The sequence below is a fragment of the Anomalospiza imberbis genome, chromosome 34, assembly GCF_031753505.1.
Source record: "Anomalospiza imberbis isolate Cuckoo-Finch-1a 21T00152 chromosome 34, ASM3175350v1, whole genome shotgun sequence".
NCBI classification, from domain to species: Eukaryota; Metazoa; Chordata; class Aves; order Passeriformes; family Viduidae; genus Anomalospiza; species Anomalospiza imberbis.
The window spans coordinates 668,378-692,763 of NC_089714.1; the positions used below are offsets into that span (position 1 = coordinate 668,378).

The 24,386-nt window shown below is 54.3% G+C and overlaps 1 protein-coding gene and 1 pseudogene across 3 annotated transcripts in view; one reads left to right on the forward strand and one right to left on the reverse strand.

Annotated features, from left to right (window-relative positions):
* The window catches only part of LOC137464017 (zinc finger protein 850-like), a 646,379-nt pseudogene that overhangs the window by 154,127 nt on the left and 467,866 nt on the right, over positions 1 to 24,386 (forward strand).
* The window catches only part of LOC137464016 (zinc finger protein 850-like), a 506,586-nt gene that overhangs the window by 22,734 nt on the left and 459,466 nt on the right, over positions 1 to 24,386 (reverse strand). The gene's annotated exons all lie outside the window — the stretch shown is intronic.

The window sequence follows — 24,386 nt, forward strand, 5'->3', positions numbered from 1 at the left end:
CCCCAGAATGGGGCTGGGACTCTCCCATGTGAGCCACGCCCACTCCCTGCCTTGCCCCTCCCCCAGCGTCAATCCAACCAATCAGCGCCTGGAACAATCAGTGCAGGAACGCCTTCCACATCATCCAATCAGATCGCACTCTCATTCTGGCCCCACCCCTTCATTGTGACATCACAAGCGGCCTTGACACTCAGCCCCTCACCACTATGACATCACTGCACTCCCATTGGCTGTCGGTGGGAGGGCGGGGCTTGCCCGGACTATAAAAGGCGTGTGCTGGCATACAGGGCTCAGCGCGGGCCCGGCGATGGGAGCGGCGGCGTTGGCGGCGTCAGAGCCCCGGGAGTGCCCCGGCGCCACCTCTGGCAACGGACAGCGGTGAGGAATGCCCTGGGGAGAGGGGGGAGGACCCCGCCAGAGCATCCCATGGGACAGTGAGCACCGAGAGCGGCGGGGCATCGCCCTGGAACGAGGACGATGGAACTGGGAGGACCAGGGCAACCAGCGGAGCATCCCCGGGGCTGAGGAAGGAGAATACCAACATAGCATCCCCCGGGGGCAACGGGCATTTAGGGATTTTAGGGATTGGAGAGTGTAGTTTAGTATGTCACATGGGTGAGAAGTTTAGGTTTTACAATTTTTAGCATATTCTAGATTGTTATAAACGCCAATCACTTGGTTTTTAAAATTTTAAAAGTTTAATAATAATAAAATGGTTATAAAAATAGTAATACAATTAGAGTAATGAAAATTTAGAGTTAGGACAATTACAAGACAATAAAAAGCAAAGAATTACGGACGTCCGGATGCTCTCGGGCACTTAAGCCCAATAAGCATGCCTTGTGAACAAAGGAATAATCTTTAAAAGCAGTAGCCTGTTGCATATTCATACATCTCATACATGATGCATAAATTCCTTGCAAATTAAGAACTTTTCTGGTTTTTGTCAACTTCTTCCCCTTAATCCTGGTGGTTCCATAAAGACGGAGAGAAGGTGGAAGAATGTTTGTCTTTTCCGATAAGGAGGCAGTAATTCTTTATGGGCCCCCATCATTGTCATCTCTGTGTGAAGAGTTTCTTCATTATCTCATCTCTTGCTTGAGCTAGTAAAAAAAAAACCCACATACATAGGTTCTATTTTAACTACAAAACTACATATACCATACTATTAAAATGTAATACAGCACTTCTAATTAATATAACGTAATACAAATAGTATTCAATTTAATATTTGCGAAAAGCCAATCATAAAATATGCATTTTTCACAACTTACACAGCAGGCAAAACGCCAAAGAGGAGGGGGGGTGAGCTCACTCTCACCCGACCTAAGCTGTAGTACGCGCCGGCGGCCACCAGATGTCACCCGAGGACACAAGGAAAAACGACGCACCACAGCTTTGGTCACCATGAAGAGACGAATTTATTTTTTCTGACTCCAATCATTTATAGTTCTCAAAAGGTGCAAGTGGATTGGAAGGTGAACGTGCCACCTCTCCAACGACACTGGACAAACTACCAGTCTATCAAATTTCTCCGCCTCTATGAAAGAATGCAAAACAAGAGGTTGTTTACAGAAAGTTGCGTGAGAAAGTTCTCTACAAGAATGTAAATTCAGAAGGCTTTAGAAAATCCTAAGAAATCAGGGCGACAGGGTCACAGTCAAAGTCAGCAGGCAAAAGAAAGGAATTGCTGAGGAATGATCTTGGATCAAGCCAAACATTTACAGTCAGGGCAGTCCATTGGTACAGATGGGGGTACACTCTGGGGGTGCAGCTAAGGCCATGAGGTCACAGCAGGCTCTGGGGTCACAGCAGGCTGAGGTCACAGCAGGCTCTGAGGTCCCAGAGGTGCCAGAGCCCCGTGCTTGCACAGAACCACAGATGGTCTCTGGTTCTGCCCTCTTCCTGATCCTGTGCAGGGATGGAGCACTGCTGTGCTTTCAGGAAGCTATTCTTGAAAACTTGCAGCATTCCAAGCTCCTTTGCCCTCCGTGGATGCTCGCCATGGAATCCCTCACAGCTGGGTTCAGAGCATCCTCAGCTTGGCTCTTCCAAAATCCAGGGGCTCCAGGGTGCTCAGCAGGATCTGTAACTCCACAGTGTTGTGGAACTGGACCTTCAGCACAGGGTCCTTCCCAGCCTGATCTGCCCTCGTTCCTCTGAGTGTGTGCACAAAACACGGCGTGGAAGAGAACGGCAGCAGGGGCCTGTGTGTTCCAGGGCCCTGGATTTGCATCGCTTCAGCTCCACAGAGATGCAGGTAGAGCAAAGAAGCCAAAGTGTTCATTAATGGAAGGTGAAGCAAAGGGATGAGCTGGGAGGGAAGAAAGGGGATGGGCAGGGTCTGAGGGCTGCAGGGAGGGAGCTGTCAACAGGGAGGGAGAAGGCAGGAGCTATGGGAGCTTCCCACAGGCTCAGCTGTGCCAGTCATCAGCTGTGCCTGGAGCTCCAGCTGGTCTCCTCTGGTCTCCAGGTGGTCTCACCTTCCAAGGGATCTGCAGGTCTTAAAGAGACACTGGTTCTTCTGAACCAGCAGATGAAAGTAGTTCTGCAGCTCTTCCCTCCAACATCACCTGAACAAATATGCTTCTGCAGGAGGGGCTGTTGTTTTCACTCAGGGCTTGAAGGGCTGGAAGAGAGAGGAACAGAGCCACGGTCAGAGCCTGGATCTGCTGGAATCCAAGGAGACCTTTCTGCCAGGGCCATCCCACCTAGACTGGACACAAGAGGAGAGGAATTTCCCTCCCAGGTCAGGGCTGTGGTGCAACACGTCCCCAGAAGGAGCCTGGAGCAGCCCAAGGCTTTGTGTGGCCAGGCAGGGGCAGGCAGGAGGCAGAGCTGTCAGCAAAGGAAAGGGCCAGCGAGGTGGGGCAGCCGGGGGATGACGACAGCCTGCAGGGACAGAGGCCAGGGCAGGGACACCGCAGGACAGCCTGGGCTGCAGAGGGCACAGGGATGTGCAGCAGCTGCAAGGCCCTGACAGAGCCAACCTGTGCAGCCCTTTGGCCATGGCTGCTGGCCCTGGGCCTGAGGCCACGAGGGGACAAGTGACCCTTGCAGCCCTGGGGCCTCATGGCCTCCTTGTCCCTGCTCAGCAGCCGGGCAGGGGCCGCCCCATGGTCCTGCCCTTGGCATGGCACATCCCCACATGGCAGTGCCCATCCCGGGAAGAGCCCTGAGCAAGGAGGGAGGGACAGGATCTGCCTTGCCAGGGGCTGGGGCTCAGCCTTGGCCCTTTGCATTCCTGAAACACATCCAGGTTTGCTCAGCACCAGAGACACCTTTGCCTTGTTTGTCCCCACCTGTCATCAGTGCCTCCAGTTCTCTGCTCTGCCTGGGGCCTGGGGACACTTTGATATGAATTGTGTCCTTGAGTGGAACCCATTAACAGTTAAAGAAAGTTTGGACTTTGAATCTGACTTTTTGAGTTCTTGAGAAGCTCTTTGAGCACACTCTGAGGGACTGGGTCTGATGCAAACAGCACCAAAGCCCCAGAGGTCATTAAAGTCCTGGTGCTGTGTCTGTGCTGCTGAGCTGGGCTGGGCTCCTGGCCCAGAGGCAGCTCCTGGCAAGGGCAGCGCTGCAGAGAGACAGCTCTGGCCAGGAGCAGCTCCTGTGCACAGCCCAGCAGGGCTGGGGCACTGCCAGGGCATCCCAGGGACACGAGCAGGGCACAGACAGAGCTCACAGGGGCTCAGCACTGGCAGGGGCTGTGGGGTGTCCCAGAGGGGGCTGTGTCACAGCAGCAGCTCTGTGGCTGTGTCACGGAGGCACAGAGCAGCTGTGATGTCAGAGAGGGGCTGTGTGACTGCACAGAGTGGGTTGTGTGAGGTCACAGACTGGGCTGTGACATCACAGAGCGTGTTGTGTGAGGTCATCAAGCAGCTATGGCATGCCAGAGGGGACTGTGTGACATCACAGAGCAGGCTGTGACATCATGGCATGGCTGTATGACATCATAGAGCAGGCAGTGAGGTCAAAGTGTGTGCTGTGACATTACAGAGTGGCAGCATGACATCACAGGGAGGGTTTTGTGGCATCACTTAGGGGGTTGTGACATCCCAGGGCAGGCTGTGACATCATAGAGAAGGGTATAAGGCAATAGAGCAGATCCTGCCATCATAGAGGGTGGCTCTGTGACAACAGAGAGTGGGTGGTGACATCACCGGGTGGCTGTGTAATGTCATAGAGCAGGCTGTGACACCAAAGAACAAATAGTGACATTGCAGGGTGACATTGTGACATCTCACAGTCTTCTGTGACATCACAGAGCAGCTGTATGACATCACAGGGTGACATCTCAGAGTTGGCTCTGTGACATCACAGGAGCTGTGTGACATCACAGGGGCTGTGTGCCATCACAGGGGCCATGTGAGGTCACTGGGGAGGTCACTCCACCCCAGCCCCCCCTCCCAGTTCGCCCAGAGAAGTCCAACGCTGCTCGTGCACTGCGGGGTCCCCTGTCCCCCCGGGTCCCCCCGGCCCTGGCGCCGCAGCCTCCCCCAGAGGATGTTCCACGAGATCGACCCCAGAGCCTGACACGGGGACGGGGGCCGGGGCTGTGGGGGGTGGGACAGGGGGACAGGGACCCCCCGGCAGCGTCCCTGTGTCCCCCAGGGCCAGATCCTGGGCCAGGGCTCCTTCACCCTGTTACCAACGAGGGCTTGAGAGCGCTGAAAAAATCCCCAGAAAGGGATTAGCAAAACCAGATTTAATATTAAGTGAGAGCACCACAAAGTTCCTTGGCAAGAGTCACTCTGCTCCTGACTGGACACTTCAGGCATGGAAAAGAAAACAAAGCAACAACAAAACCAAACAGAATCCAGGCAATCAAACCAGAAATGAGCCAAGACCTGGGGCTTTCTTTCCTATGGAAAAGAACTGTCCTTCTCCTGCAGGTGCCCATGGCCAGAATTGGGATTTCACCTCCAACACTGCCTGTTGTGACAGACGGGAGGAGATTGTTGGCTGGAAACATTTCATGTGTGGGGAGGAAGGGGCAGGTCCAGCCTTGCCCTGCCCTGGAACCCCAGCCCTGCCCTGCCCTGGAACCCCAATCCCCCCAGAGCCTCTATCCCAGCCCAGCAGTGTCTGCCAGTCCCTGGCACAGCACAGGCAATGCTCCACAGCCACCTCTGGAGCCCCCAGCCCAGCTCCTGAGTGACCAAATGACCCCAAGTCCCACCTGGGGGAAGGGCCCAGGAACACCAAGGGGTATTTAAGGCTGAGCACAAGGCAAGCACACATCTTGACCCTTCCTCCTCTTGGAATTTCTATCTGAACACTGCTGGAATCCAGGAGTTGGTAGCTCTTTGTGTGCTTCTCTGTATATTTTTTGTCTTTCTCTCTTTCTGTGTCTATTTCTTCTATTTTGGTCCTCGTGCAAATGTTGATTAACTTAAAATTGAATGAGCTAATAGTCTGTGAAGTTGAATGGGCCAAGGTAATGCTTTGGGAAGTGTTTTTGTTGATTGAATGTCATGCTAAACCTTTTACCAAAGTTTCTCTGGGTTTCTAAAGTTCCCAAAAAAGGCTTTTTTTTTGTTTGGAGCTCCAGAGAATCTCTTGTTGGTATTTCTCCAGTGCATCCAACTCAGAGGACACAAACAATTGTAATTCCTCTTAAATGTCTCCTTGAGAGAGTTGTTTGGGGGATGGGAGTCAGGGCTTGTGTGTCCTGCTTGGCACAGCCCAGGCAGGGCTTTCACAGTCACATTCCACACTCCATTTCCCAGCTGGAGCTGCTGGTGCCTCTGAGTTCTGCTGCCCCAGCCCCAGGGACGCTCTCCTTGTCTGCCCATTCCCCCACGGTCTCTGGGCAGGGATGGCCTCAGTGGGAGCTGCTGACATCCTCAGCAGCTTGGAGCGCCCTGGAGCCACCTCCGGCCATGGACGGCGGCCAGCGACGGGGAATGCCCCGGGGTGAGGAGGGAGGACACCAGCAGAGCATCCCCCCAGGGCAACGACGAAGACAGTGCCGGGATCAGGCGGGAGGAGCACGGACCCCCACCGGAGCATCCTCCAAAGGTAAGGTGTTTTCCAAAGCAAAATTGGCAAAAAATCTTATTAAATTCTGTGGCTGATCTTTGCTGTCCCCACGAGTCACTCGCCACCCACACGAATCATAAAGTTCCCCCTCAAAAGTGGGACTGGGAGCACACAGACCCTTCCCCATAGTCTAGGGACCCCCAGAAGACCTCTCCCTATGGACTGGCCACCCCAGAAATGGGGCTAGGACCTCCAGAGAAACCTCCCCATTAACCTAAACCCCCCCAAAATGGTGCTGGTACCCCCAGAGACCCATCCCCATGGGAGTGGAACCACCACAGACCCATCTCCATGAAACTACAACCCCCAGAAATGGGACAGGGACCCCCAGAGACCCCTCCCTATGGGCCTGGGATCCCCAGAATGGGGCTGGGACTCCCCCCATGTGAGCCACGCCCACTCCCTGCCTTGCCCCGCCCCCAGCGTCAATCCAACCAATCAGCGCCTGGAACAATCAGTGCAGGAACACCTTCCGCATCGTCCAATCAGATCGCACTCTCATTCTGGCCCCACCCCTTCATTGTGACATCACAAGCGGCCTTGACACTCAGCCCCTCACCACTATGACATCACTGCACTCCCATTGGCTGTCGGCGGGAGGGCGGGGCTTGCCCCGACTATAAAAGGCGTGCGCTGGCACACAGGGCTCAGTGCGGGCCCGGCGATGGGAGCGGCGGCGTTGGCAGCGTCAGAGCCCCGGGAGCGCCCCGGCGCCACCTCTGGCAACGGACGGCGGTGAGGAATGCCCTGGGGAGAGGGGGGAGGACCCTGCCAGAGCATCCCATGGGACAGTGAGCACCGAGAGTGGCGGGGCATCGCCCTGGAACGAGGACGATGGAACTGGGAGGACCAGGGCAACCAGCGGAGCATCCCCGGGGCTGAGGAAGGAGAATACCAACATAGCATCCCCCGGGGGCAACAGGCATTTAGGGATTTTAGGGATTGGAGAGTGTAGTTTAGTATGTCACATGGATGAGAAGTTTAGGTTTTACAATTTTTAGCATATTGTAGATTGTTATAAACGCCAATCACTTGGTTTTTAAAATTTTAAAAGTTTAATAATAATAAAATGGTTATAAAAATAGTAATACAATTAGAGTAATGAAAATTTAGAGTTAGGACAATTACAAGACAATAAAAAGCAAAGAATTACGGATGTCCGGATGCTCTCGGGCACTTAAGCCCGATAAGCATGCCTTGTGAACAAAGGAATAATCTTTAAAAGCAGTAGCCTGTTGCATATTCATACATCTCATACATGATGCATAAATTCCTTGCAAATTAAGAACTTTTCTGGTTTTTGTCAACTTCTTCCCCTTAATCCTGGTGGTTCCATAAAGACGGAGAGAAGGTGGAAGAATGTTTGTCTTTTCCGATAAGGAGGCAGTAATTCTTTATGGGCCCCCATCATTGTCATCTCTGTGTGAAGAGTTTCTTCATTATCTCATCTCTTGCTTGAGCTAGTAAAAAAAAAAAACCCACATACATAGGTTCTATTTTAACTACAAAACTACATATGCCATACTATTAAAATGTTAATACAGCACTTCTAATTAATATAACATAATACATATAGTATTCAATTTAATATTTGCGAAAAGCCAATCATAAAATATGCATTTTTCACAACTAACACAGCAGGCAAAACGCCAAAGAGGAGGGGGGGTGAGCTCACTCTCACCCGACCTAAGCTGTAGTACACGCCGGCGGCCACCAGATGTCACCAGAGGACACAAGGAAAAACGACGCACCACAGCTTTGGTCACCATGAAGAGACGAATTTATTTTTTCTGACTCCAATCATTTATAGTTCTCAAAAGGTGCAAGTGGATTGGAAGGTGAACGTGCCACCTCTCCAACGACACTGGACAAACTACCAGTCTATCAAATTTCTCCGCCTCTATGAAAGAATGCAAAACAAGAGGTTGTTTACAGAAAGTTGCATGAGAAAGTTCTCTACAAGAATGTAAATTCAGAAGGCTTTAGAAAATCCTAAGAAATCAGGGCGACAGGGTCACAGTCAAAGTCAGCAGGCAAAAGAAAGGATTTGCTGAGAAATGATCTTGGATCAAGCCAAACATTTACAGTCAGGGCAGTCCATTGGTACAGATGGGGGTACACTCTGGGGGTGCAGCTAAGGCCATGAGGTCTCAGCAGGCTCTGGGGTCACAGCAGGCTGAGGTCACAGCAGGCTCTGAGGTCCCAGAGGTGCCAGAGCCCCGTGCTTGCACAGAACCACAGAACCCCTTTTAGGTTTTTTTTTTGTTGTTGTTGACTCCCTGGGAGCACTTGTAGTTCTCCACCCCTGCTATTTTTAAATTCATCCAATTGCTTTCTCAGGGGACACTGGTTAACCCAGTGCCCAAGGTTCTTACAAAGCAGGCATGGCTTTGTGGGGTCAACCATTGCTGGTCCTCGCTGCTGCCCAGTGTGCCACTGTGCTGATGGAATGGGCGCTGGGCTGGCAACGGTGACTCTCTGTGGTGGCCTTGGCAGCAGCTTTGGTCTGGTGTCCTGAGCCACACTCCTCAGAGGCACTTTCCTGTCACAAACTAGAAGCACATCTTTTAGTGTGGGGGGGTTCTAAAGGTAAGCTTAAAATCACAGCTCGACACTGTTCATTCGCATTTGCAAATGCCATTTCCTCTAAAACTTCTTCCCTTGCATTTTCTTTCCTAACTTGGATTTCAATAGCTCTAGTTAACCTTTCCACAAATTTCAAAAAAGGCTCTGATGGTAGCTGTGTGATCTTACTATATGGCTCGAGAGGGCCGTCAGGTTGAAGGGCAAAGAAGGCTTTTCCAGCTGCATCTCTGACTCTCTCAAGGACTACCACAGGGATTACTGCAGCTTGGACTGGGGCCAGAGACCACTGACCCTCACCGGAGAGATGCTCGATGGTAATTGGCACGCCACTGGCATCCTTTGCTGTGTTTGGATCAGCATGCAAGTCTGGGAGGGCCTCTTTCAGCAGTTGTTTCCATGCCACTTCCCATAGTTTGAATTCTGTAGAGGTCATGAGGCACGAAAAAAGCTGTTTTAAATCATGTGGGACTAGCACAGTCCTACCCAGTTTGGCCTTTAAAGGCCACGGAAGCACGGGCTCTGTGGGCCATACTGTTGGTGTGTTTTGCAAATCTCTCTTATTATTTGCTGTGCAAAAGCTTTCCAATTAGCAGCTGTGGCTCCTCCCCCTTGCCCTGCATGCTGATATGTGACAGGGGCGAGTGAGAAATCGGGACCCTGCATTGGCTCTGCAGTTCCCTGCTGCTTTTCCCTTGAATGGGAAGCATTGGGGTCACTGATGTGGCTACAGGGGTGAGCAGTGGGCGAGCCCCCACCGTGGGAACCCGGGCAGGGGGCGGGGCCACCGTGGGAATAGGGGGCGGGGACAGGGGTGGTAGGGGTGTGGCCACGTGGTGACGTCACGTCGGCAGACGCCCCCTGGGGGGAGGGGTGGAGCTGAGGGAGTGCCAGGAAAGGTGGGGGGAGGGAAGGTATCACGAGGATCGGGGGGTGAGGGGAAAGAAAGGATTTTTGGGATGCTGAGGGGAATCATGGGAAGAAGGAGACCAGGTAGGGCGCGGTGCCACATGGCATCCTCCATTTTCTTGGCTCTCTGGGGACTGGGAGCCATTTGGGTGGTCACTGCTCTCCGAAAAACCAACACGTGCTCGGGGTTTCTGGGCTGGGGAGACAGGGTGGGGAGAATTCCACGCAGTCTGGCCAGGACTTTGTGGACAGTGGGACTCGGGCATTTTAAGATGCTCAGGGAGCTGGCTTCCCTGGGCGTGAGCAGAGTCTGCACTCCTTAAAATACCGAGTTTTGGGGAAGAGGGTTCAGAACTGGGGTGGGGAGAAATAGGAAGAGCAGAGGTACATTCCTTGTTATTTGGCTTTTCCTTCACTTCCCTTTGCTTGAGTAAAGCTGATCGAACTTGCAAACTCCAAAACACAAATTCAGCTGAAGACGTGTCCCCAGACCTTCCCAAGGTTATCAATTTGTGACCCACTGTGTCCCAAAAGTGGGTATTGTGGACTTGTTCAGGAGAAACTTGCGGGAAGTGTAGAAAAAGCCACCTTATAAACTGTTTTAATTTTCCCTTAGAAAAGTATACATCTCCGCTAACTAGCACTCCTATAATCCGATAATATACGCCTTTCTGTGCTGTGCTTAGCTTAGCCCCCATTGTAGATGTAAAAGGCACAGCCCAACCTCACACCGACAAAAAACAAACCCGAATTCGGTACCGATTTCCAAACACCGCGGTTAAGAAGCGAAAACACGCAGCTTTTAGCCCTGCCCAGCGCAGCAGCCTGTGCGGCTTTTAAAACTGCCGCCGGCAGCAGCAGGGATCCCCCGCGCCATGCGGAGGAGCCGCGGCTCAGCGCCGCCCACGCCCAGCGAGAAAGCCCGAGCCATGGTTCTGCCCCCGCTGCCCGCGCCCTCCCGCCGCTCCCGGGAGCCGCCGCCGCCGCCCGCTGTGCCGCGGGAGAATCCGAACGCCCCGCACCGCGCTGAGGGGGCGGGCAGAGCCCCCCGCTCCCCCTGAGCCAGCGGCGCTGCCGCTGCCACGCGGGTTTTAAAAACGGCAGAGCCGCGCCGTCCGGGGCTATCGCTCCCGACCCCGCGGGGCTGCGCAGCCTTGCCGTGCTCGAAATAAGAGCGAAAAAGAACAAGTCCCTCGTCAGGGACGGTTTCTGAGCTCCCCACCCCGCTATGGAGCGGGGATACTCACCCAAATCGGTGTCCTGGTCCGGCGGAGTCTTCTCTTCACCTGAACAGGACTCCTCGGGGCAGGAGGAGCTGCCCTATTCTTCCTCTGGGAAGGTCTGGCTCACCAAAAAGGAGGTGCGCTTCCCAGAGGTGCAGGACATCCACAAGTACTCTGTGGATAAAGCCCAAAGTCTCTCCTGGAGAGCTATGTCCTCAAAGCTCTGCCAGTGGACGCCAAGCTGCCTTAAAGCCTCTCCGTGGTCTTGTGAGGCTCCGAGAGCTCCGGAGTGTCCCATCGGTGTGGCAGGGTCGGGCCAGCCTCCACGTCAGGTTGCCAAAATATTGGTGTTACCGATATCGAGGACAGGATGTGCCTTGGCTTGTCTGGCCCTGCTGCTGAACCAAATAGCAGCCACTGTGGTGTTTCACCCCGGAGACACTTTTGCCTGGCTGGATGTTGCAGCTGGGAGCATGGAGACAAGTCCAGACATGCCAGAGCTCCGGTGGCGGCGGGATGGAAGGAGTGGAAGCACACTGGGGGCAACTGGGATTTACTGGGAGAGACCAAGAGTGACTGGGATCACAGAGGAACCATAAAGGAAGTTACTGGAATAATACTGGGAGTATCTGGGAGTGACTGGAATCATACTGGGAGTGACTGGAATCATACTGGGAGTGACTGGAATCATACTGGGTGACTTGGAGTGACTGGGACCACACTGGAGGCAAATGGTAGCATAATGGGAGTGACTGGGTTCATACTGGGATCATACTGGGAAGGACTGGAACCATACTAGGAGTGCCTGGAACTATTATGGGGTGAATGGGAACACACCTGGGAACATGCTGGGATGATACTGGGAGTGACTGGGATGATACTGGGATCACACTGAGTGTAACTGGAAGTGACTGGGACCATACTGGTGGTGACAGGGAGCCACAGGGCCCATGCTAGGAGTGACCTGGGGAGAACTGGGGGAACTGGCCCAGCTGGAGCTCAGGGTTGTTCTCCCCCAGGGCTGCCCCAGGTCCTGCTGCCACCCCCGGCCCCACAGAGCTGAGGGACAGGGGACAGCCAAAAGACAGGGGACAGGGACAGGGCACAGCTGAGGGACAGGGGGGACAGCCAAGGGACAGGGGACAGCCAAGGGACAGGGCACAGCCAAGGGACAGGGCACAGCTGAGGGACAGGGCACAGGGACAGGGCACAGCCAAGGGACAGGGCACAGCCAGGGAACACGGCCTGGCCGAGGGACACTGAGCTCCAGCACTTTGGGCTGTTGCCCTTGGGCTCCCAGCACAGGCCCAGGGGCAGAATCCCCTCCAGAAACTGGTGTTTGCTTTCAGCTCTGCTCTGGAACATTCCCCAGGAGCCCTGCAGTGGCTGCAGCACGGCCGGGTGCCCGGAGCCACCAAAGCCGCTCCGGCAGTGCCCTCCTGCCCCAGGCAGGGCACACAACACCCAAGGAAAGGCTCGTGCTGGGCTCAGAGCAGGGACAGGGCTCTCCCCTGGCGCTGGCCTTCCCCTCCCACACCCCCCCTTTGTGCTCCAGAGCCTCCCGACCATATCTGATGTATTTTGGGGGCCCTTCCACACAGGTGTGTCCCAGGTAATGCTTCATCTGCTCCACCATGATCCCTTTGGATTCCCAGCACCTCTGGGTGATCCAGGCAGCACCGTCGGACACTGCAAATCTCCCGGATCCCAGCTGGAAGCAGATGAAATCCCAGCCCTCGTAGCCATACCGGTGGGATCCATTGGACAGGAGGTCACAGCTGGAAACCACCTGCACCCTGTGCAGACCTGGGAATGAGGCGAGAACAGACCCATGGAGTCGTGTCCCAGCCACAGGGAGCCCCTTGAAGCTCCCTGGATTCCCATCCCAGCCCCAGAGATCCCCCCTCATTCCCACAGATCCCATCCCAGCCCCACAGAGTCCTCCATTCCCACAGATCCCAGCCCAGCCCCTGGCTCCCCCCACTCCCCCTGCTCTGGTTGTACCGGCCCCGTCTCCAGGTCACTGTCGGCCACAGGCCGGTTCCTGTCTTTGAGCCGGATCTGGCTATTCCAATGTCCCAGCTCTGTCTATCCCAATATCCCGGCTCTGGCTGTCCCAATGTCCCACCTCTGTCTATCCCAATGTCCCAGCTCTCGCTATCCCAATGTCCCAGCTCTCGCTATCCCAATGTCCCAGCTCTGGCTGTCCCAGTATCCTGGCTCTGGCTATCCCAATGTCCCAGCTCTGCCTATCCCAATATCCCAGCTCTGGCTATCCCAGTATCCCAGCTCTGGCTATCCCAATATCCCAACTCTGGCTATCCAATATCTCAGCTCTGGCTGTCCCAATATCCCAGCTATGGCTTTCCCAATATCCCGGCTCTGGTTATCTCAATATCCCGGCTCTGGATATCCCAATATCCCAACTCTGGCTATCCCAATGTCTTGGCTGGCAGAGCTGGGAAGGAGGTTCAGAGGCTCAGACTCAAGGAAAGGGGGTGCAGGGACTGGGAGAGCTGGGATGGGGTGTCCAGGGAATCCTGTGCCCAGGAAAGGGGGTGCCAGGGCTCCTGAATGTGGGGAAAGGAGCGGCTGGGGGCTGGGAAAGGCAGGAATAGGGGCTCAGGGGTCCCAGGTCAGGGAAAAGAGTGGGGCTGGGGGCTGGGAGAGGCGGGGGGCCGGGAACAGGTTGTGTTTGTGCCGGGTAAGGGGGTGCAGGGGGGTCTGAGTGCCAGGCAAAGGGGTAAAAGGGTGTGTCAGTTCTCAGGAATGGGGGTGCAGGGGGGTCTCAGGGTCACAGAAATGGGGGGCAGGGACGTGGAGAGGTAGAAGGGAATTCCAGGGGGTCCTTGAGCCCAGGAAAGGGGAGTCCAGGGTTTCCCAAAAAGGGGGTACCGGGTACTCCTTCACACCAATGCAGCATTAAGAAGCAGCATTCTTTATTCAGCCGGGTGCACGGGGGATAGCTCCTCCCAAAGCCGAGCATGCTGAGTGCAGGAAAGTTTCTGTTCATATTCTGTATTTTGCACACATATTCACTGATTGCCCTGGACTGAACATACATCTGATAATCATTTCCCCAAAATCATTAACATAGTTCCCCTCCCCATTTGCATGTGTTCTTCTGTCCTGGGGCTCTCTCTGGTGGTCCCTGGTGGTCGTGGACCCCAATGTTCCCATGGGCCTGACTGAGCTGACAGGACACTGAGGCTGGTGAACTTCCAGTTCCCCTTCTGACACAATGGGAATTGTGTGGTTTCCATAGGGCTGGGGTTTTGGAGAACAAGCTCCAGGTGTCAGCTCACCTGGTGGAGACAATTTATCATCTGGTAACATGAGGTCACAGAGTGATCTATGACATCACATGAGTGATCTATGACAGAATTGTCCATGACATTAGGAGTGGGTTGTGTGAGGCTGTCACAAAGCTTTGCCATCATAGGCCATCTCTGTGACATCTCAGAGCAGGCTGTGACATCACAGAGGGGCTGTGTGACATCCCAGGAGGGCTGTGTGAGGTCACTGGGTTGGTCACTCCGCCCCAGCTCCCCCTCACAGTTTCTCCCAACAAGTCCAATGCTGTTCATGCCCAGCGGGGTCCCTGTCCCCCGGTATCCCCCCGGTCCACCTGGAGACACAGCCTCCACCAAAGGATGTTCCACAGGATCCACCCAAGAGCCTGACATGGGGAAAAGGGGCCAGGGCTGTGTGACCAGGACATCAAGGATGTGGATTATCCAGGTCCCTGTGGCCTGGCTTGGGTTCCCCAGGGCAGGAAAGATGTCTGGCAGCTGGAGCAGGGTTAGGGAAGGGCCTCCAAGGTGGGGCTGGAGCCCTTGGGCTGTGAGCAGAGGCTGAGGGAGCTGGGCTTGTCCAGCCCGGAGCAGGGAAGGCTGAGGGGCTCCTCATCCCAGCCTGGCAGTGCCAGCGAGGAGGGGAGGGAGAACACAGAGCCAGGCTCTTCACCAGGGGCCTGCTGGGAGACAAAACCCAATGGGTGGAAGGGGCAAGAGGGGAGATCAGCCGGGCCAGGAGGAGATGAAATCAGTCAGGCTGGTTTCAGCATTTCCTCAACACCAAAAGCAGACGGACCTCCCTTCTCCATCCACCACTGACAGCTCTGCAAATCAGGAATTGTTTGAGCTGTTTTGCCTCCACTCCAGGACGAGCATCCTGATAGAAGAACTTAATTGTGTTTATATCTATCACAGAACCACGTTTGTATAAAATCAATAATAGTATGGAAATCACTTGTGGATGCTGGACTCATCAGACACTGCTGGGACATTGCATGGGATGTTGCACATAGCTCAGGGAAGAGTGTGATTGCTATTAAATTGTGTCCTGTTCAACCATGGCCTGTTGGCCATGAAGAGAAACTTTCTGTGCCTCTGAGTCTCTCCAGTTCCTGACCCCCAAAGGACACAAACCTGATGAGTTGTGGCTCCCGCTCCAGTGGTGGCACTTGGACCTCCCTCCATCCCCAGAGCAGAGCTCCCTTCTCCCAGAAAGTCCCTGGCAATGCAGGGATGAAGGAAACAGGACAGGCTGTGGGGCAGGGCACAGCCAGGGATTTGGGGTGGTTGTGAGCCCAGGGCAGGACCCGGCCCTTGGCCTTGGTGAACCTCATCCAATTGTCCTGGGCCCATGGCTCCAGCCTGTCCAGATCCCTCTGCAGAGCTTCTGCCCTCCAGCACAGCCACACTCCCACCCAGCTTGGGCTCACCTGGGAACTGCCTGAGGGTGCCCTCAATGGCCTCATCCAGATCAGCAATCAAGAGATTTCACTGACCTGGCCCCAGTCCTGAGCCCTGGGGACACCCCTGGGTGTGACTCCATTCCTCAGCTGCTCTGAGTGCCAGGGGTTGGATGAGGGAAATGGTGGGGAGGGGGTGGGGACAAAGTGTTATTGATTGTCAGCCATGGAGGGTCTTGATTTACACATTTATTCAGACTGCATTAGGAGGTGCTGGGGGTCAAAATCAATTGGACATTGCTGATATCCATCTCTAAACAGGAAAAACTGGAAAAGAAAACAGGACAAAACAGCTCTCTCTGCATAGTTTTCAAAACAGTATATTCACTTTAAATACACTACTGAAATCTGTCTAATTCATCACAGAAGAATTGAAAACTTAAATTATTCCCATGGGCTTTTCTTGTTTGGAAGTTTTAAACAAATCTTTATGAGCCTTTCTCACTGAATTCCTGAACTGAAGAGCTCAAGAAAGAAGAGGCCTGTGGAGTAGTAAAATTCATCAGCAACCTCCAAGTGGCTGAGTCTCCATCCCCATCAGAGAAGCAATGAACAGAAATGGGCACAGATTAGATTGTCCTAGATTAGGGCAAATCTGGGAGAAGACCTCTGGAAGGAGCCCCCAGAAAGCAAACCTTCACGGCCCCTTCCCCACCTGGTTTGGGAAGAACTCCCTCGGAGATTAGTGGAAAAAACCTGTTTATTTAACAAGCAAAACACTCCCCAGTACAAAAACAACACCAGATGACAAAACTCTTTCACTGTTCTGAGAAGATGACAAATTCAGAAAGTCTCTGCTGGGAGTGGTCGCCCAGTTCTCGGTCTCCGGTGCTGGGGATGGCTGCTGCAGGTCACAAAGTGCAGGCTCTCGGTGTCTCTTGGTGTTTCCCAGGTCCCAGTCCGGAGCAGGTTCAGATGCTATTCAGGAAAGGGAAAGGGAAGGAGGAAAAAAAACAATCCAGGGTAAAAATTGGACTGCCTAGCCTAGCTAAACTAACTAATAAGCAAAAGCAAAAGAAAAGTGAAAAGCAAGCAAGCAAGCCAAGCCTCTCCTATACACAGACCATGGGGGGAGGTGAGCCGGCTGATAAAAAGACAAAACAATCCTTGACTTTCAGAGTCAGTCCTGAAGGTGCAGAACATAATATCAAGCATAAACAGAACACATGACTGGGGATACAAGCACCATAACGTCACCCTAAGACAGCTTTGTGGCTGCCCCAGCTCTGGGATGGGCCCTGGGCCTGGAGCAGGAGCAGCTCTGGAGGGCCCCAAGGCCGGGCTCTTGTGCTGGCCTGGGCAGATGGGATGGCAGCAGGGGCTGCAGAGCTCTCAGCACCTCAGCCCGAGGGGAGCAGGGCACCCAGGGAGCCTCCTTTGGCCTTGGCCAAGCCCCTTCCCCCATGGCTGGGGCTGAGTCCTGGCTGAGCTGCAGCTGCTGCTGTGCCCTGGCCAGGGGCTGAGGCCGTGGGGCCAGTGGCCAGAGCAGCCTGGGCTGAGCAGAGCTGTGGGGCCAGAGCCGGCTGGGCTGTGCTGGGGAGAGGCCCTTGGTGCTGCACAGAGCTCAGGGCAGCTGGCAGAGCTTGCAGGGAGCTGGGCTGGGCTCAGAGAGCCTGGCACAGAAACCATCAGTGTCCATCCCAGCCTGGCTGAGCGTGCAGGGCAGGACTCAGCCCAGGCCTTGTGGGGCAGGGCCAGCGCCTGTGCAAGGCATGGAAAACAGGCAAGTGCCCGAGAGAGGAGGCTGCTCTGTGCCCTTGGGGGCATGGACACAGCAGGAACACTCAGGAGCCCAAAGAGCCTCCATGGCTGTGCTGGAGACCAAGGCTGGAGCAGGGAAATGCAGGGCTGCTGCGCCATGGGGAGGGCATTGAATTCCAGCACACACCTCAGCTCTCTGATGGTCCCGGCACCATGCCGGGCCCAGTTTCAGGCTGGAGCAGAGCAGATGTTGATGGCACAGGAGCCCTGCGGGGCTGGCAGGGACCTGCAGCTTGCAAGGTGCTCTGCTCTCCCTCAGCTCCTCTCTGAGAGATCCAATCCCAGCTCGGCAGCTCAGGGCACAAGTGGCACTGCCTGTCCATGGGCACACAGCTGATGTCTGCCTGGAAAGGGGCACAGGTTTTAGTACTTGTACATTTCATATTATACAAGCACATTTTTAGTATCTGTGTCACTTCAGTACATTTAAGAAACAGCAATTTTCTGATGTACTGATGGCAGAAGGAGAAGAAATACTGATCTTCCCATCTCCTTGAGTCACCAATATTCTGTTTATTCTTACTTCACCCTCTTCCTTCAGGTGTTTCCAGTTCTCCTGCTGAAATGGCCATGTCTAAGGACATCTCTACACTAGACCAGGTGGATCTATGTACTTCCCGTTGCACCCAGATTTCCCCCTCCAGATGCTTTCTGGTCATTCAAATGTCTCTCAATTGACAGGTTCCACGTGTTGCACATCAGGGAGTGGCCCAATCTTTCTGAAGTTCAAATAAATATTAATTACATCTTACTATTTTTAAATCTATAATAGAATTGCCTTTTCTTATGTCTTTGTGTAAAACTGTTCCTGTACAGAAATCCCTTGGGGATGGGGGACATGTCAGATGCTGCTGGGACATCACAGAGAGCTGAGGGAAGAGCTGTGATGGTTATTAAACTGTTCAAATGTTCAACTTGTGTTTGTTGGCCAGAAACCTTTCTGTGCCTCTGAGTGTCACCATCCCTGAACCCAAAGGACACAAACCTGATGAGTTGTGGTTCCCACTGCAGGGGCACTTGGACATTGGCTCTGCACAGGAGAGCTCTTCATCCACTTTCCCTCTTTTCCTCCCTCTGGAAATGGAGGGAGCTCCTGACTTCAGCCTTTGACTCCTGTGTGCAAAGAGCAAATCTGGGCAGAACCAGGGCAGGGAGGGTTGGGGGGACCTTGGGATCTGTGCTGGGCACAGAAGGTGTTTTCCATTGCTCTGAGACTGTCTGCTGTGCAAAGTGGAGTTAGTATCCAGCAGAGGAATGACTTTTGCATTTGATGGAGCTGTGCCTTCCTTTGGCTTTGCTGGCTGACAAGAAATGAACATCCCTCTGTGTCTCAGGCAGCTCCTTCTCCAAGGAAAGCAGGTGGGAGTTGGAGCCAAGGAGCTGAAACCTGCAGGTGCAGCCTGGGCTGGAGTGAGCTCAGATTTACACAAGGCTGCTCTGAGTGCCAGGGCTTGGATGGGGGAAATGGTGGGGTGGGGGTAGGGACAGAGTCTGACTGATTGTCAGACATGAAGGGTCTTGATTTTCATATCTATTCCAACTGCATGAGGAGGTACTTGGATTCAGTGTCAATTGGAGAGTGCACTTACCAATGTATTAACAGGGAAAAAAAAAAAAACTAAACAGGACCAAAAAAATATTTTCTCACTGTCATTTTAAATGTAGTGTATTCACTTTGAAGAGGCTTCTGTAATTGGGCTAATTAACCACAAATTATTTGAACACTTACCTTATTCCCAGAGGTTTGGCTTGTTAAGATGTTTTGAATGTTAATGAGCCCTGGGACACTGAATTGCTGAACTGAAGAGCTGAAGGCTGAAGAAGCCTCTGGAGCAGTAAAATTCAGCAGCAGCCTCCAAGTTGCTGAGGATGTCAGCAGCCCCCACTGAGGCCATCCCTGCCCAGAGACCGTGGGGGAATGGGCAGACAAGGAGAGCGTCCCTGGGGCTGGGGCAGCAGAACTCAGAGGCACCAGCGGCTCCAGCTGGGAAATGGAGTGTGGAATGTGGCTGTGAAAGCCCTGCCTGGGCTGTGCCAAGCAGGACACACAAGCCATGATCCCCATCCCTCAAACAACTCTCTCAAGGAGACATTTAGGAGGAATTGCAATTGTTTGTGTCCTCTGAGTTGGATGCACTGGAGAAATACCAACAAGAGATTCTCAGGAGCTCCAAACAACAAAACAGCCTTTACTGGGAACTTTAGAAAACCAGAGAAACTTTGGCAAAAGGTTTAATATAACATTTAATCAACAAAAACACTTCTCAAAGCATTAACTTGGCCCATTCGACTTCACAAACTCTAAGCCTGTTCAATTTTAAGTTAACCAGTATTTGCAAGAGGACAGAAAGAGAAGTAGACAGAGATAAAAATAAGATTTAGAGAAGAACACACACAGACAGCTACCAACTCCTGGATTCCAGCGGGGTTCAGGTAGAAATTCCAAGGGGAGGTAGGGTCAAGATGTGTGCTTGCCTTGTGGTCAGCCATAAATACCCCTTGGTGTTCCTGGGCCCTTCCCCCAGGTGGGACTTGGGGTCATTTGGTCACTCAGGAGCTGGGCTGGGGGCTCCAGAGGTGGCTGTGGAGCATTGCCTGTGCTGTGCCAGGGACTGGCAGACACTGCTGGGCTGGGATAGAGGCTCTGGGGGGATTGGGGTTCCAGGGCAGGGCAGGGCTGGGGTTCCAGGGCAGGGCAAGGCTGGACCTGCCCCTTCCTCCCCACACAGGAAATGTTTCCAGCCAACAATCTCCTCCAGGCTGTTACAACAGGCAATGTTTGGAGGTGAAATCCCAATTCTGGCCATGGCCATCTGGACAAGAAGGACAGTTTTTTTCCATAGGAAGGAAAGCCCAAATTCTTATCTCAATTCTGGTTTGATTTCCTTGATTTTGTTTGGTTTTGTTGTTGCTTTGTTTCCTTTTCTGTGCCTGCAGTGTCCAGTCAGGAGCAGAGTGACTCTTGCCAAGGAACTTTGTGGTGCTGTCGCTTAATATTAAATCTGGTTTTTGCTGATCCCTTGCTGGGGATTTTTTCAGCGCTCTCAAGCCCTCGTTGGTAACAGGGTGAAGGAGCCCTGGCCCAGGCTCTGGCCCTGGGGGACACAGGGACGCTGCCGGTGGGTTCCTGTCCCCCTGTCCCACCCCCACAGCCCCAGCCCCCGTCCCCGTGTCAGGCTCTGGGGTCGATCTCGTGGAACATCCTCTGGGGGAGGCTGCGGCGCCGGGGGCGGGGGGACCCGGGGGGACAGGGGACCCCGCTGTGCACGAGCAGTGTTGGACTTCTCTGGGGGAACTGGGAGGGGGGGCTGGGGTGGAGTGACCTCCCCAGTGACCTCACACAGCCCCTGTGATGTCACACAGCCCCTGTGATGTCACAGAGCCAACTCTGAGATGTCACCCTGTGATGTCATACACCTGCTCTGTGATGTCACAGAAGACTGTGAGATGTCACAATGTCACCCTGCAATGTCACTATTTGTTCTTTGGTGTCACAGCCTGCTCTATGACATTACACAGCCACCCGGTGATGTCACAACCCACTCTCTGTCGTCACAGAGCCACCCTCTATGATGGCAGGATCTGCTCTATTGCCTTAGACCCTTCTCTATGATGTCACAGCCTGCCCTGTGATGTCACAAAACCCTCCCTGTGATGTCATGCTGCCACTCTGTAATGTCACAGCACACACTTTGACCTCACTGCCTGCTCTATGATGTCATACAGCCATGCCATGATGTCACAGCCTGCTCTGTGATGTCACACAGTCCCCTCTGTCATGCCATAGCTGCTTGATGACCTCACACAACACACTCTGTGATGTCCTAGCCCAATCTGTGACCTCTCACAACCCACTCTGTGCAGTCACACAGCCCCTCTCTGACATCACAGCTGCTCTGTGCCTCCGTGACACAGCCACAGAGCTGCTGCTGTGACACAGCCCCCTCTGGGACACCCCACAGCCCCTGCCAGTGCTGAGCCCCTGTGAGCTCTGTCTGTGCCCTGCTCGTGTCCCTGGGATGCCCTGGCAGTGCCCCAGCCCTGCTGGGCTGTGCACAGGAGCTGCTCCTGGCCAGAGCTGTCTCTCTGCAGCGCTGCCCTTGCCAGGAGCTGCCTCTGGGCCAGGAGCCCAGCCCAGCTCAGCAGCACAGACACAGCACCAGGACTTTAATGACCCTCTGGGGCTTTGGTGCTGTTTGAATCAGACCCAGTCCCTCAGAGTGTGCTCAAAGAGCTTCTCAAGAACTCAAAAAGTCAGATTCAAAGTCCAAACTTTCTTTAACTGTTAATGGGTTCCACTCAAGGACACAATTCATATCAAAGTGTCCCCAGGCCCCAGGCAGAGCAGAGAACTGGAGGCACTGATGACAGGTGGGGACAAACAAGGCAAAGGTGTCTCTGGTGCTGAGCAAACCTGGATGTGTCTCAGGAATGCAAAGGGCCAAGGCTGAGCCCCAGCCCCTGGCAAGGCAGATCCTGTCCCTCCCTCCTTGCTCAGGGCTCTTCCCGGGATGGGCACTGGCATGTGGGGATGTGCCATGCCAAGGGCAGGACCATGGAGCAGCCCCTGCCAGGCTGCTGAGCAGGGACAAGGAGGCCATGAGGCCCCAGGGCTGCAAGGGTCACTTGTCCCCTCGTGGCCTCAGGCCCAGGGCCAGCAGCCATGGCCAAAGGGCTGCACAGGTTGGCTCTGTCAGGGCCTTGCAGCTGCTGCACATCCCTGTGCCCTCTGCAGCCCAGGCTGTCCTGCGGTGTCCCTGCCCTGGCCTCTGTCCCTGCAGGCTGTCGTCATCCCCCGGCTGCCCCACCTCGCTGGCCCCTTCCTTTGCTGACAGCTCTGCCTCCTGCCTGCCCCTGCCTGGCCACACAAAGCCTTGGGCTGCTCCAGGCTCCTTCTGGGGACGTGTTGCACCACAGCCCTGACCTGGGAGGGAAATTCCTCTCCTCTTGTGTCCAGTCTAGGTGGGATGGCCCTGGCAGAAAGGTCTCCTTGGATTCCAGCAGATCCAGGCTCTGACCGTGGCTCTGTTCCTCTTTCTTCCAGCCCTTCAAGCCCTGAGTGAAAACAACAGCCCCTCCTGCAGAAGCATATTTGTTCAGGTGATGTTGGAGGGAAGAGCTGCAGAACTACTTTCATCTGCTGGCTCAGAAGAACCAGTGTCTCTTTAAGACCTGCAGATCCCTTGGAAGGTGAGACCACCTGGAGACCAGAGGAGACCAGCTGGAGCTCCAGGCACAGCTGATGACTGGCACAGCTGAGCCTGTGGGAAGCTCCCATAGCTCCTGCCTTCTCCCTCCCTGTTGACAGCTCCCTCCCTGCAGCCCTCAGACCCTGCTCATCCCCTTTCTTCCCTCCCAGCTCATCCCTTTGCTTCGCCTTCCATTAATGAACACTTTGGCTTCTTCGCTTTACCTGCATCTCTGTGGAGCTGAAGCGATGCAAATCCGGGGCCCTGGGACACACAGGCCCCTGCTGCCGTTCTCTTCCACGCCGTGTTTTGTGCACACACTCAGAGGAACGAGGGCAGATCAGGCTGGGAAGGACCCTGTGCTGAAGGTCCAGTTCCACAACACTGTGGAGTTACAGATCCTGCTGAGCACCCTGGAGCCCCTGGATTTTGGAAGAGCCAAGCTGAGGATGCTCTGAACCCAGCTGTGAGGGATTCCATGGCAAGCATCCACGGAGGGCAAAGGAGCTTGGAATGCTGCAAGTTTTCAAGAATAGCTTCCTGAAAGCACAGCAGTGCTCCATCCTGGCACAGGATCAGGAAGAGGGCAGAACCAGAGACCATCTGGGCTTAACAGAGAGCTCTGGATGTGCCTAAGAGCAGCTGAAGCAGCAGCATGGTGCCCGAGACTCAGACATGTGAGTGTGCCAGTGCCCGGAGCGCTGTCAGGCAGTGCTGGGATCCCGGGTGTGGTTCTGGTCCCCAGAACCGAGGAATGGCAGCCCCAGCCTCAGACCCAGTCAGAAAGCCAACCAAGGGAGACCAGAGGGAGGGCACCCTTCCAGTTTCTCTTGGGCATGGCCGCAAAACAACCCCTGCTGCTTCTTCCTCCCCCTGTGTTTGGGCTGTGCTGGTGGCAGAGCCAGCCAGGTTGTGCTCTGCGTTCCAAAGCCTGTTGAGACCAGGCATGAAAAGTGCTGCATGCACAGCGGAGAGTCCTGGAAGGTGCTGGCAAGAGCGTCCTGCGGGAACAGGGCTCTGGGCTCTGGGCTCTGGCTGGAACAGCCTGGTTTTGCTGCAGTGACCACAGGCAGGAGTTGAGGCAGGTGAAGAGGCAGTGGGCAGCTTGTGTTTGTAGAGGGCCTGGGGCTGCCCCTCTGAACCTCCACCTGGAAACGCATTTGGGGGAATACGAGCTACAGCTGAAGTGCCTGTCCTGAAAGGACCTGAAGTCATTCAGCCTTGCCAGCTTTTCTTAAGAGTGTGTTGGTGTTCCCCAGGACAGCTACACATTTGGGGAAATGCCTTTGGAGGAAAGGGGCTTGCTTCTCAAGGAAAGTGCTTCCCAGGGAGCTCCCAGTAATGTAGGTGCAAGGGTCCTCCTTTGGCTCTCTGTGGTCCTTTCACTGCCTGAGGCCCATTGCACTTGGCAGAGGGGCAGGGCAAGGGAGAAGGCTGTGAAGAGCAGGTTTGGCATCCGCCTGGACCTGTGGAGACCAACCCAAGCACCTGCAGCAGGGTGTGTTCCCCCCTTTGGACAGAGGCGTGAGCAGGAGCATCTCTGTCCAGCCGTGAGCCCCAGAGCTCTCTCTGAGAGCTGTGAATTAAAAGGCCTTTACACACACACTTTTCACCTCTTCCCTGTCTGCTGTGTTTCAACTCTTGGCAATGTGCATGTGGCTCTTGCTTGGTGGAAGCTGCTGTGGCCCAGGGCCAGCACAGAGCTGGGCTGGGTGGGCCAGGCAGCGTGGAGAGTCTTGGCTGATCTTGGTGTGTCCCTGGCCTCAGAAAAGGCTGGGAAGGTTTGCCTCCCAAGGCATCCTGCTCATTGGCTCTCCCTGTGCACCCTGGAGAGAACAAGGTAGGCATTTCTGGCAGCTGGGCATCAGCAGGCCTTAAAATGGGGGTGTGCTGTGGAGCGAGCCCAGCTGAGATACC